Here is a 13748-nt window from a genome sequence, read left to right on the forward strand (position 1 = left end):
ACTGACGGATTCTGCAAGCGACTGAGACAGTCACGATGCTGGAGGCTGTTCAGTCAAAAAGAGTTTAACCAGGTAACCTCGCCAGCAGTGGCGGCAACTTACGCACGAGCAACCCCTAAATCCATTACAGCAATCCGTCAGTCACCGACGTTGCTTGTGCGCAGCTCCAGAGAGGCAGCACCATGAGCCAGACCAGAGGAGCCGGAGAGACGGAGCAAGCAGCGGCAGTGCAAGGTCTGGTAGAGAGAAACCGAGACCTGGAACAGCATGTAGCTCTTCTGACGGCGCGGCTGGATGAAAGATGAGCTCAGGATGCTCAGGTCAGACCCACCCCCATCGCAAGGAAGGTACCGGGGCTGGTACACAAGTTTGGGGGGAAACCCCAGGACTACAATGCGTTCCGAACGGAAATAGAGTACGCTTTGGAACTGTAGCATGATGACTTTGTTAACGATGAGCAAAGGGTAGCCTACATTGTGGGGCATCTGGAGGATGGGGCAAGAGAATGGATCAGGCCCCTTATGGCGACGCAAAATCATGCCTTGAAGGACCTTAAGAAATTCTTTCAGGCGATGGATGCGATGTATTCCAGTGAAGTCCAGCAAAGTGTGACTCGGCGAGAACTGATGGGGTGCAAGCAGGGGAGCCAGTCAGTTAGAGACTACTGGTCGTGCTTTGCAATGTTGATCCACCGTCTCGGGTGGGATCTGGACTCTGAACCTATTCAAATGTTGTTTGAGGAGGGGTTGTCCCCAACGGTGAAGGACGAGCTGTCCCGCGCGCCCCGCCCGCAGTCGATGGATCAGCTGACCAAAGCTGTGCTTGCGATTGGAGTGAGGCAGGAAGTGCGGGCTCAGGAGAAACGCGAAGTGAGAGGGGAACATTGCCATGACTACCGCATTCCTGAAATACCAAGACAGCTTTCCCAGGCGGCTGAGCCAATGGAAATAGATGGCGCGCGCGCGAGGTTTCAAACTCCAGGGAAGGTCGCAAGAGGGAGGGGAAGGATTGGAAAACCACCAAGAAGTGTTTCCTCTGCCAACGGCCCGGACATTTTGCAAGGGTCTGCCCTCAAAGAAGGGCCTGGCAAGGGATGGTGGGGGCTGCTGGCTGTGAGGAGAAGGGGGACGAAGGGCAGGCGCAGGGAAATGACAGCGCCTGGCTGCCAACCAAAGGGGCCAGCAGCCAGGCCAGCAACCAATAGAAGTGCCCCAGCCTGACCCCCCCCAGGGCAGCGATAGCCATAGCAGTGGTGCTAGAACTCCCGAATGGGCACCCAGTCAAGGTTGAGGGGCTGCTGGATTTGGGCAGCTCCTGCAATTTCTTTAGCAGGGACTTCGCTTTGGAGCACCAAATACACTTGCTACCCCTGGATTTTCCCTTGCAAGTGACCACCATCGATGGCAGGGAACTTCTGGGAGGGGAAGTGACACACCAGACCCCGCCAATGCGAATGAGGGTTTCCAGGCACATGGAGACCATTGCCTTTCACGTGGCCACACTGGCAGGACCCCAAATAATACTGGGAATGAGCTGGCTGGCACTGCATGATCCAGTAGTGTCATGGCATCAGCGGTCAGTCACCTTTGGGTCAGCTTACTGTTTGGAACACTGCCGGGGGGGAACCCCAAGAATGACAGTGGCCAGGGTGGCTGGGCTGGCGGTGGAAACAAAGGGAGAGGTGCCACCACCATACGCTGACCTAAAGGAAGTCTTCAGCGAGAAGGAGGCGGACAGACTACCCCCCATAGGCCCTTTGACTGCCAAATCAACTTAATCCCAGGGGCTCAGCTGCCTGTGGGTAAGCTGTATGCCATGTCGGACCGGGAGATGCAGGAGTTACGGCAGTTTATTGACAAGAACCTGAAGAGGGGGTTCATAAGGGAATCAAAGGCGGTGGGGGGCAGTCCGGTGTTCTTTGTGGACAAAAAGGGGACTAATCAGCCCAGATTAGTTGTAGATTATAGGGCATTAAACCTGGTATCAGAATCCGTGACCTTCCCAATGCCCAGGATTGATGACATTTTAACACGGGTGAGGCAGGGGAAATTTTTTACCAAGCTGGACCTCAGGGGAGCGTACAATTTGATCAGGGTAAGGGAGGGGGATGAATGGAAAACCACCATGTTCACCCCCTGGGGGCTTTTGAGTACTTAGTCATGCCATTTGGATTACAATCGGGCTCCGCCTGCTTTCAAACATTCATGCACCACGTGTTGGGGCCCCTGCTGTACAAGAACTGCGTAGCCTTCTTGGACGACGTCTTAATCTATTCAGACAATGAGAAGCAACATGTCAGAGACATCAGGGAAGTACTAAAGAGGCTGCAGAAGCACCAGTTGTGGGTCAAGCTGGAAAAATGCCAATTTCACACCAGAGAGGTCGAGTTTCTGGAGTACAAGTTGTCAGACAAGGGACTAGCTATGGACCCAAGCAAGGTGCAGGCAGTGCTGGAATGGAAGGCCCCCAAAACCCGGAAGGATGTGCAGAGGTTCCTAGGGTTCAGCAACTTCTACAGGAAGTTCATCAAGAACTTCGCCCACTTGACGGCACCCACCACAGATTGTCTCAGTAGGAAAAGGAAGTTCGCCTGGACAGAAAGTGCCCAGCAATCCTTTGAAAGACTGAAGAAGGCGTTCGCTTTGGAAGAGCAGCTCCTGCATGTTAATCTGGAGAAGCCCATGAGGCTAGAGACCGACGCGTCCGACCGAGCCATTGGGGCGGTACTTTTGCAGCCAGGGGGGGCCAAGCAGGACTGGAAGCCGTGTGCCTTTTTCTCGAGGAAGCTGAGCAAGTCGGAGCAAAACTATACGGTGTATGACCGCGAACTGCAGGCGTTTCGCCGATGGAGACATCCGTTAATAGGGGTGCAGCACAAGATCCAGGTTTGTACTGATCACAAGAACTTGGAATACTGGAGGACCGCGCAAGTACTCAACCAGAGACAAATTCGATGGGCACAGGAATTCTCCAAGTTTTCCTTCGAGATCCGATACGTGCTGGGAGAGGAAAATGTAAGAGCAGATGCTCTCTCCCGGAAACCGGAGTACATGGAAGGAGAGGGACCGCCGGAGATCCGACACGTGATCCCTGAGGACCAATGGGTGTGTGGGGGAGCCTTGGTTGGGAAACGAGAACTGGCCGGGCTGACTAGAAACGACGTGTTCGCTCAAACTAAAATCAGGGAACTCCGAGACGGGAGGGAAAACCATGGAGGGTTCGAGGAAAAGGAAGGGGTGCTGTACTATAAGGGGGCGCTGTATGTACCGGGGGAGACCTTGAGGGAGAAGGTACTCAAACAACTCCACGACAACCCTACAGCTGGGCACTTTGGACAGCACAAAACCATGCTGCTCGTCACCAGGCAGTTCTGGTGGCCAAGGGTGAGGGAAGATGTACGGGAATATGTACAGGGGTGCGACCGCTGCCAAAGGGCAAAGGGGGAGAGGGCTGCACCCGCAGGGTTACTGGAACCCTTACCCACGCCGGGAAGACCCTGGGAGGTGGTGTCCATTGATTTTATGACAGATTTGCCCAAGTCCCGGGGGAAGACAGCAGTCATGGTAGTAGTCGATCTCCTGACGAAGATGTGCCATTTCATAGCTTGCTCACATGCGGTGACGGCAGAGGAGACAGCCAGGTTGTTTGTGGATCACATCTTCAGGCTGCATGGGGCTCCCTCGAGGGTCATCTCAGATCGCGGGAAACAATTTACTTCCCGGTTCTGGAGGAAGCTCATGAGCTTGTTGCAGGTCGAGGTGGGCTTCTCGACGGCGCGCCACCCGGAAACCAACGGGCAAGCAGAAAGAGCGAACAGTATACTCCAGCAATACCTACGCTGCTATGTCAGTGAGAGACAGAACAATTGGGTAGAGAAACTAGCGCTGGCTGAATTTGCGTACAATAACGCTGAACATGTGTCTACGGGAATGAGCCCGTTCATGGCCAATTATGGGTGTCACCCCAGGGCCTTCCCGGGGAGGGGGGGAGGAAGGATGGAGTGTACCTGCGGCAGAGCAGTTTGTGGAAGAAATGGAGGCCTTGCACCAGCAACTCAAGATGAACTTGGAGCAGGCCAAGTAAGTTTACAAGAGGCAGGCAGACAAGCACCGTCGGGAGGGGGAGGCCATACGGGTGGGAGACCGAGTGTGGTTGTCAACCCAAGGGTTACCCCTAAAGGGAGGGTGCAAGAAGTTGCAGCCAAGGCGGCTGGGACCTTTTGAGGTAACACAGCAGGTGAACCCTGTGGCATTCAAGCTCAAGTTGCCTGACAGCATGAAGATACATCCAGTGTTCCATAGGTCCCTACTCTCACCGTACAGGGAGGGGCGGGAATTTTCGGGGCGGGAGGGAGGAGTCACCACCCACCCGCAGGTAGAGGAAAGGGAACACCACAACCAAGCCACGGAAGTACTCGATGCAAGGTGGCGAGGGCGCCAGGTGGAGTACTTAGTGGCTTGGGAGGGAGAACTCGAGTCAGAAAACACGTGGGTCCCCGCTGAGGCGATCAATGACGGGTATCTAGTGGAAGAATTCCACAGCCTGTTCCCAGATAAACCGAAACCACTAGCGAGATTCTGGGAGGGAGAATTTGGAACCACAGACCACGAAGAGGACTTTGTGGGTTTTCCAGCCTCCGAAGAGGAGGGAGGGGAAGTGTCAGAGAGAGAAGAATCAGACTGGGAGGCCCACCCCACGGGAAGATATCGGAGCGGGTGGGAAGCAGGTTTTGAATCCTCAGAGGATAGCGACAGCTCCTTCAGGGGCTTCCCCGCATCGTTGGCCGAGGAAAGGGACGAGGTTGGATCTGAAGGTCGGGCCGGGGGCGGAGGGGGTCCTGGGGAGGAGGTGGATGTCAGGGAACTGCCATCGGAGCTAGAGGCGGAGGGAAGGCTCCAGAGGGATGCAGGAGAGGGTCCCAGTAGGGAGAGAGGCAGCCCATCTGCTGGGGAAGGAAATCAGCGTAACACCAGTGGAGAAGGGGGTCAGATGGGGGAATCGGAGAGGAGGCTCCAAGACTCCTCGCCGGAGACCAGCGGAGAGAGTACGGGTACTCCGCTGCCCACACCCTCCCTGCGCAGAAGACTTCCGCGCAGGGAGAGTAGGAGGAGACTTGGCATCAAACAACTTTTATGCTGGAAAAGGTTCAAGAAACGCCCACTGACGGATTCTGCCAGCGACTGAGACAGTCACGATGCTGGAGGCTGTTCAGTCAGAAAGGGTTTAACCAGGTAACCTCGCCAGCAGTGGCGGCAACTTACGCATGAGCAACCCCTAAATCCATTACACTGCCCATACCCAACATGGCTTGGAGAAAATGGACATGCGAGCCAAATTAGGACCCCGGTAGTAGTGATATTCTGAAACTTAAGTTTTCCAAAATCAACATAGCATTGTGACCTGGCATTTGGGGCAGTTTTGTAGCTTGGACCAAAATGCCTCCCATCCTCAGATATTAATGTGTATTTCTTCACTTCACCATCTGGTAAGGCAGCCCACTGTTTCCTCCCTCTGCCCAACACCTCCTGCTACCCTAATTCTGGAACCACTGCATGGCAACTCTAAGGGGACTGGTTTGGGCTAACTAGCCTATTTTTGGGGTTGCAGAGTTCTAGTCCTATGTTGCACAGCTTTTCATCCTGTTTACATACCTTATTACTGTGGATTAAAGGCAGAGTGGAAGATTGTCTCAATTAGCCATATTTCTCATGCGCATGACAGCATTAATGAATCGTCATTAGATTCTTCATCACAGAAGGAGCTTAATATCAGCAAGCCACTCATTTGTGTCACTGCGTCTTTCTTCATCTGTTTGAAAGAAAATTGGAGACATACATTCAAAACCGAATAGGGGGGAAATGTGAGCAACTATTTCCTACTGTGAAGTTGAAGCTCCAATACTTTGGCCACCTCATGAGAAGAGAAGACTCCCTGGAAAAGACCCTGATGTTGGGAAAGATGGAGGGCACAAGGAGAAGGGGACGTCAGAGGACGAGATGGTTGGACAGTGTTCTCGAAGCTACAAACATGAGCCTGACCAAACTGTGAGAGGCAGTGGAAAACAGGAGTGCCTGGCGTGCTCTGGTCCATGGGGTCACGAAGAGTCGGACACGACTAAACGACTAAACAACAACAACAGTTCCTACTGTGGCCAATAAGTATAGTTTAATTTCTGTACAAAGGATTATTCTGAATACATGATAAAGACTTGTGTACGTCTGCATGATGGGTATCATCCCCTCTCTGCTCAAAGGGACTTACTTTAAAGTAGATACAGTGGTACCTTGGGTTACAGATGCTTCAGGTTACATATGCTTCAGGTTACAGACTCCACTAACCCAGAAATATTACCTCGGGTTAAGATCTTTGCTTCAGGATGAGAACAGAAATTGTGCAGCAGCGGTGTGGCGGCAGTGGGAGGCCCCATTAGCTAAAGTGGTACCTCAGGTTAAGAACAGTTTCAGGTTAAGAACGGACCTCCGGAACAAATTAAGTACATAACCAGAGGTACCACTGTATGCATAAGATTGCATTGTACATTAGTAACTTATCAGATTTTAACAAAATGCTTAGAGGTCAACCTGCCTTTTGAAGCAGAGTTTCCTGCTAGGATGAGTTTAATAATCTTGCAAGTGGATCAGTCTAGGAACATTCATTCAACCACAGCAAAGGGAATCAACAGGGGCTTACCTCTATGCTATGAGATTTATTGATTTTTCAAACATTGCACAGTATACTGGTTGATTGTAAAAAAAAAAAAAAAGAGTCAAACCTCTAAGTGGTCTACAGAAAAGAAAAATAAAACACTAGCATTATCAACAAAAGACTCAAAAACAGGTATTTAAAAAGATAATTAAAATGAAAAATGGGCTTAAAAGACCTGTGTTTTTATCTCAACTTCTACATGTCTGGATAGGCCTGCCTAAAGAATAAGTGTGGAATGAGTACTAGGTGGCACCTGCCAGTCTGACAGATCAAAGCAGTTGAGTTGTCATGTATGGGTAAGGTGAGCCCACAAGTAACATGAATGAAAAGTTCGATTTTTTAATACAATTTAGATTCCTTGAACAGTTTAGGAAAACAACATGGAATTCAGCATAACTACAAATTGTTGTGTGCTATTGATTTCCAGAGTGTAACAGGCTGCGACAGGCCTTGAAATAATTACACTTGTTACGGAAAATTGCCAGCATTTCACTGAAATCAGATCAAGGATAAGAATTCTCATGGTGGGCATTCCTTTGTCACCATCTTTGACAAACTCGGTGCCTTTAAGATGTTTTCAACTATGACGCCCATCTTCCCTGGGATGGGGCTGATGGAGGTTGGAGTCCAACCACATTTGTAGGACGCCCAGGTTGAGGAAAGCTGATCTGTTGGACTTGCACCTGTGCAGGTGTTCAAAGAGTGCACTCCCAATTCTGTTGTCAGAAGAAATTGGGCAAGGGCATTTTCATTGAAATTGGGCGGTGTTTCAGGCAAGACAAGGGGTGAAGCCACAGATGCTTCCCCCAAGACCCTGGAGGACATTGAACACAGTTTGTGCCAGCGGGTAAGGAGAAGAGAGAGGGGAGAGACTAACAAATCCATCTGCATGTCTCTTCCTAGCAGCTTCCTACTGACCTTGCAACCCATGAATTTCCTCAGAACTGAGAAGGGCAGAGAAGCACCCAATGTGGTTTACTGACATCCTCTTTCTCTCATGTGGTTTTTTCTTCTTTTGCTTTGTTTCTGAGGTGGGTGCTTGTGGGCAATGATTCATGCCACTCAGGGCAAGAGCCTAATAGATTGGAGGAAAGTAAGTTGCCAAGGGCGTTCAGCTACTCAGAAACCACAGAGTGAGAGGCTGTTGGCTCAGAATCAGGTTCCCTTTGGGTGTGAGACAGGGGGAGAGAGTAGGTCACCAGAAATGAAAAACAGGCTGGGAACTGTGACTAATCTGGTTCCTTAATCTATTTGAATGTTTTGTGTTTGTTTTTATGTAGACATTTGGTTGAACTGGAAATTTTATTTTTTGTTGTTGTGGTTTGGCTGGTTTACCTTATGACAGAATTGTTAATTTGTTAGAATTGTTAGTTCTTAATATTTTATATATTACTATATATAAATATAACTCTATCTATCTATCTAGTTAGTTTATTTTTTGAGTACCGGTCATTGTCCATAATAAAGAGATCAACTGATTGACTGAAGAGTTTTAAAAGATCAAAACTCCTTAGTCGATCAATTGATCTCTTTATTATGGTCAATGACCGGTATTCAAAAAAGAAAGATTAAAGAAACATAAAATATTAAGAAAGAAAGCAAAATAAGAGAACCACGACAATAAAATTCCTAGTAAGTGTATTGTACTGTAGACTGCCAGGCATAGAGAAAAAAATCATAACTTTGCTAAAAATGAGTTTCACATGCAGCAGCTCCATATCGAGCTACCCTGGCAGAGGTGGACATGTTCTGATCTGAAAGGAGTAAAGCATAAAATGAATCTGATCAACAGGGTTTGTAGGGATATCGCGGAGTGGACAGTGGGGTCCGGAGGGAGCACACTCTCCACCAGCAGGCAGCCACAGTCTGCCTGCATGCGTGACCCTGGGGTGCAGGGAAACCCACCCCCCCCCCAGACAAGCCACAACTGTCTGGAACATCGTTCCCTATGTCTGACCTTTTGCGGTCTCAGCAGTCAGCGGTGTCCTGTCTGTAACCTTTTTCTCTGAGACCTTTTGTCTCCTTCGTCATACACTGTGCAAGGGGGAAATGACGCTGTGGAAACAGGTGCCAAAATAGCTTTGTACCACCCCACGATCTTGGGATGGAAGATGTGTAAAGGTCACAGCCCAAAATGTATCTGCCTGGCTTGCATATTTGTCTCAATAAAAGGAGGCTCCACAGGACTGGCAGCAGCTCGCTCGCTTCAGCCCACCTGTGTGCAGCTCACATGATGATCAACACCTGTCTTGGGCCTTCACTTCATCTGGCTGGTGGAGAGTGTGCTCCCTCCAGACCTCACTGTCCACTCTGTGATATCCCTACAAGGGTTTTCCGTAAAAAAGGGTTCAATATCTTATGTGTATCATGATAAAAGGAGCAATACATTAGAACATGAGTTTAGTACCAAGGCCAGTGCTTCTTTTCTCGGGGGGGGGGGGACACAGGGGTACACATACCCCTAAACATTTTGTGAATCTAAGTTTGGCCCCACTGAGGGGCAGTATTTCAATATGAGTAGGAAAATGAGAGTACCCCTAAACATTTTTTTTTTATAAAAAGCACTGACCAAGGCACTTGAAGGTCCACCTGTGTCGTCCTACCCACCCACTGTGCTCTTCAGTGGAAGGCTTCTTATATCTGCCCCCAGCATCTGAGATGGCGACAAGAGTGAGACAGAGACAGAGAGAGGTTATTCTTGGGGGTGGCACCCCATTGTGGAATGCTCTCATCTGAGAGGTTTGCCTGATGCCTTTCTGTTTCCCCAAACCCTTTAGATGCTATTTTAGCCTTGCTGGCTGTTTTGAGCTGCTTTTGTCCACTTTTAGCTCATGGTGCTGTGTTCGTATCCACCCTTTACTTGTTTTATGATTACTTGCAAACAGCCCTAGGAATATGATGCGAAAGGTGGTATAAAAAGGCCTACAAAATGCCTACAATGTCTTTCCACCATTTTATAAAGGCGATATCTCCCAAGCGACAAAAGAGTTAATCACATTTACCGTAGTGGGAGCAGATGCTGCAGAAAAGGTGAATCCTTTTATTAAAAATGAAATGGAATGAAATATCTCCATCAGTGGACTTCTGGGTTGGTGCCTCTGGCAATGGCGGATTTCCTCCGATCGGGAGGAATCCGCTCCGTGGAAAAAAGGGTCTGAACCGCCACGGCGAGGCGGAGACCCATCAAAAACCACAGGCGGGAGAAGCCTGTGGACGTGGGATTTGGCTGGCACCTTTGCGCCCCCCCTACTCGCGGGGAACCCCAGTTTCGGGGATCCGGAGCGACATGGGGTGAGTGGCGCGGTGCCTTGAATCGACTGCTTCTTTCACGGAGTGAAGCCGCATTGCTGTTGCCGGAGAGCGCTGACTTTTTCCTGTGGACAATTGGATCTTAAATAACTGTTCGTGAGTAGAACGGAAAATTGGATTAAGAAATTTCTTTTAATTTGACACTGAAGCGGGAAGGTCTAAACAGGAAGTCCGCCTTCCGCTTTTTGTAGATAGATTAAAGCAAAGACACGGCAAGCTAGAGTTTAGAAAGTCGTCCGTAAAGGATCAATTTTCATCATCTAAAATTACTGAACCCTCCTTGGAAGCAGGAGAAGAGGGGGGAACTTTTTATGGACTGTTTAAACCTGCAGAAGAGAGTGTAAAGAAAAGCAATTTTCCACCGTCTTGAACCTGGGAGCGGGGTGTCAGGACAGACGTCTTTGGGAAGTTCATTGACTATAGACAAACGTTTTTGACAGATAGTTAAAAGAAGAGAAACATAGTGATCCCATTGTCCCCCTTCGCATCTAAAAGGAACAAAATATTGACAAAATATCTGAAAAAGGAAACTTTGTTGCTAGATCTGCTTTAAAAAAAAAAAAGAGATGGATACAAATAGAAGCTTTCTCCCCTAGAGGGAGCTTGCGAAACTGTTATTAAATCTGAACTGGGGAGCTTTGCAGCTGCAATAGATTAAGATCGTGGGATCAGACTCTGACCTTGCACAAGAATGTACTTGGAGGCTCTGCTGCTTGCCTTCTGCAAGACAAGTGCTTTATTGGAACAGTTACATGAGAAGACGGATTTGATGACTGTTGCGATTGGAAATTTTGGACAGGCAGTGGGTATCTATATAGAACCCACTCAGGAATTAATCCAGGAGTGTGCTCTGACAGATCAGATGAGGGAGGAGGTTGTTGCTGGACCTCGGGAGGCAGAGATGGAGGGAACTGTGGACTTCCGGGGGCGGCGCGAACGGCAATGGCGGTCCTCTTCCACTAGCGAGGAGGAGGCTCCGCAGAAAAGGGTCGTCCGCTACGGCGAAGCGGAGACCCACGTCGGAAACCCACAGGCAGCAAGAGCCTGTGGTCTTGAGGCTCGGTGGGCGCCAGAAGCGACCCCCTAAGCGGTAAAGGAACCCCGTAAGGGGCTCCGGAACGTGGAGGGGGGTTGCGGCGCTGTGAGCCGTTTCGCGATCTGCGGAGCGAAGCCGCGCTGCTGCTGCCGGTGAGCGCTGATCCCTTTTCCTGTAAATTTTGGATCCGGAAGAAAATAACAACTTATTTGTGAGTAAAGACTGAAATACTTCAATTTGAGACTAAAAGCTGAAATTAAAATATTGAACTTGGCTGAAAGCGGAGAGACGTGGAAACAGGAAGTCCGTCTTCCGCTGCCATTGAACTTTAAAAAGCAAAGAGCTGGAGGAGTGGAGGCTTAAAAAGAACTTTCAACCTTATTGATCTGAGCACCCACTGAATCTGCTATATAAAGTAAAGACTTTAAGTTTATGACTTGGAACTATTTATTTGCATTTGACTCATCTTTCTTCTATTGGAATTACAATTGGAAGGAGAAACCCAGGGTCCGGAGCTGCCTGAGCTCTTTGAGAGACTGAGCTGTCAGTTTTGCAGATTTGGCTATTGTGTATCAGAACTTGTAACAAATCTGAGGGTATTTGGACCTGCTATTTTGAAACAGTTTTTGAAGACCAGTAAGCACTGTTTGAAACAAAGTGACTATTAACATCAACTCTGCTAAATATTTGTATTTGAAGGTTCTTGGACATTAAATTAGACTCTAATTATATTAGAATTCTTCCCTAAAGACATCTTAAGCTCCCTCTAGAGGATTGGAGATTTAAAACAGTGACTTTACATTTACTTTCTATTTCCCGGCCGCTTGTTCTCTCTGGGCCTCTCGTTTCCCATGGGAATAACTCAGCGTGACCTTGACTGTTAGATAACGTTGGAATGAGTGGCACAAGAAGAAGAGGAAGAGCTAGACAAACAACTTTGACAACCCTAACCTCAGCCTCGCAGATACGTAGATCATCTGTACCTACTCTGCCTTCAGAAGTAGAAGAAGCCGTTCTGCCACAGGCAAAGGAGGGAGAAATAGAGCAGTTACAATTGGAAGATATGGCCTCAGGATCATCTGCTTCTATTTTAGAGAAAATTTATGAAAAATTGGAAGCTTTGGATAAGAAAGCAGATGAGCAAACAGCTAAGATTGATCAAAATACAGAATGCCTAAATAAATTAACTGGACAAGTTGCACAGAACACACAGGCAATTGGACAGTTGACGGAGGCCACAGCAGAAAATCGGAAATTGGCTGAGGACACTAGTCAAAAATTAGAAAACTTAGAACAAGAGGTAAGACCACTCAGCAAACAAGTAGGGGAACATCAGATTTATCTCTCTATGATAGAACTGCGAAACCGTGAGAATAATCTAAGGATTAGGTCGCTACAAGAAGCAGAAGAAGGCAACCTAGCTGAGTTTTTAACTAAAGAATTCTCCAAGTTTTGGAATTTAGAGGAAAAGGACTTTAAAATTGTGTCAGCTTTCAGGCTTGGAAGATTCATAAAAAAGGAGAGGCCCAGAGATTGCCTGATAACATTGAGATCAAAGGAGGAAAGGGACAAGATTTTGGGCCTACACTACGGAAAGTCACTGGACATTCTGGACAGAAGAATTGAAATCTACAAAGATATTCCTAGACAACTGTTGGACCTCAGAGCCGCCTATTCTGAACTTGTTAAATTATTAAGGAGCAACTCAATTGCTTTCAGGTGGGAATTCCCCCAAGGAATATCCTTTACTTTTAGAGGGAAGAAGGTCAAAATTAGAACACCGGAAGAGAGAGACAAATTTCTGTCTATATACGAAGAGGACCTCCAAAAAGGAATTGAACTACCTTCTGGGCCTGGAGCACCGGCAGTACCGGCACCTGCGGAACCTGAAGATCCAGTGAATAAGATACCACCCCTAGAAAAATAATCAGATTTATTCAGGATGTCTCTGCAACTTTTGAGCTGGAATATAAATGGCTGTAACATTCTGGAAAAAAGGAAGAAAATATTTCATATATTAAAAAAAGAACAATTGGACATCATTTGCTTACAGGAAACACACGTGACAAGGCTCCACAGAAAAGTGCTAATAAACAAAAGATTGGGCCAGGAATTTATATCTTCGGACAGAGTGAAGAAGAGAGGTGTGGTGATATATGCGAAAGAGAGCCTGTCACCCAAATTCTTATTTAAAGATGAACATGGAAGAATTTTGGCAATTGAGATACAACACCAAGGAGAGAAACTTTTGATATTAGGAATTTATGCACCTAACGAAGGGAAATCGGAATTCTACAAGAAGTTGCATGAGACTATGCTGGATTATCTGGACTATAACAACATCATAATGATGGGAGATATGAATGGGGTCGTATCAACCAACATGGACAAGTCACAAAGTCAAAATGTTACAAAAGACGGCAGACTACCTAAAACTTTTTTTGAAATGACAGACAATATGGATTTGATTGACATCTGGAGGACAAAGAACCCCCTAGGAAGAGAGGGAACATTCTTTTCTGAAGCCCAACTGACCTGGACAAGAATCGACCAAATATGGATATCTAGAGGCCTGGCACCTAAGGCTAGAAAAGTGGAAATCTGCCCAAAGACCTGCTCCGACCATAATGCAGTAAAGATGGACATGACACTATTACCAACCGGCTCTTTTAGATGAAAGATGAATGACAATTTGCTT

At 47.9% G+C, this 13748-nt stretch overlaps 1 long non-coding RNA gene across 1 annotated transcript in view; it reads left to right on the top strand.

Annotated features, from left to right (window-relative positions):
• The window catches only part of LOC308477924, a 40683-nt gene extending 33010 nt beyond the window's left edge, over positions 1-7673 (top strand). The window contains exon 5 of the long non-coding RNA XR_013986755.1: positions 7133-7673. This is a non-coding gene — a long non-coding RNA (uncharacterized lncRNA). The remainder of the gene's footprint in view (positions 1-7132) is intronic.
• The last annotated feature ends 6075 nt before the right edge of the window (positions 7674-13748 follow it).

This window comes from Podarcis pityusensis, assembly GCF_964106645.2.
Source record: "Podarcis pityusensis genome assembly, chromosome: 5".
In the NCBI taxonomy this organism is placed as follows: Eukaryota; Metazoa; Chordata; class Lepidosauria; order Squamata; family Lacertidae; genus Podarcis; species Podarcis pityusensis.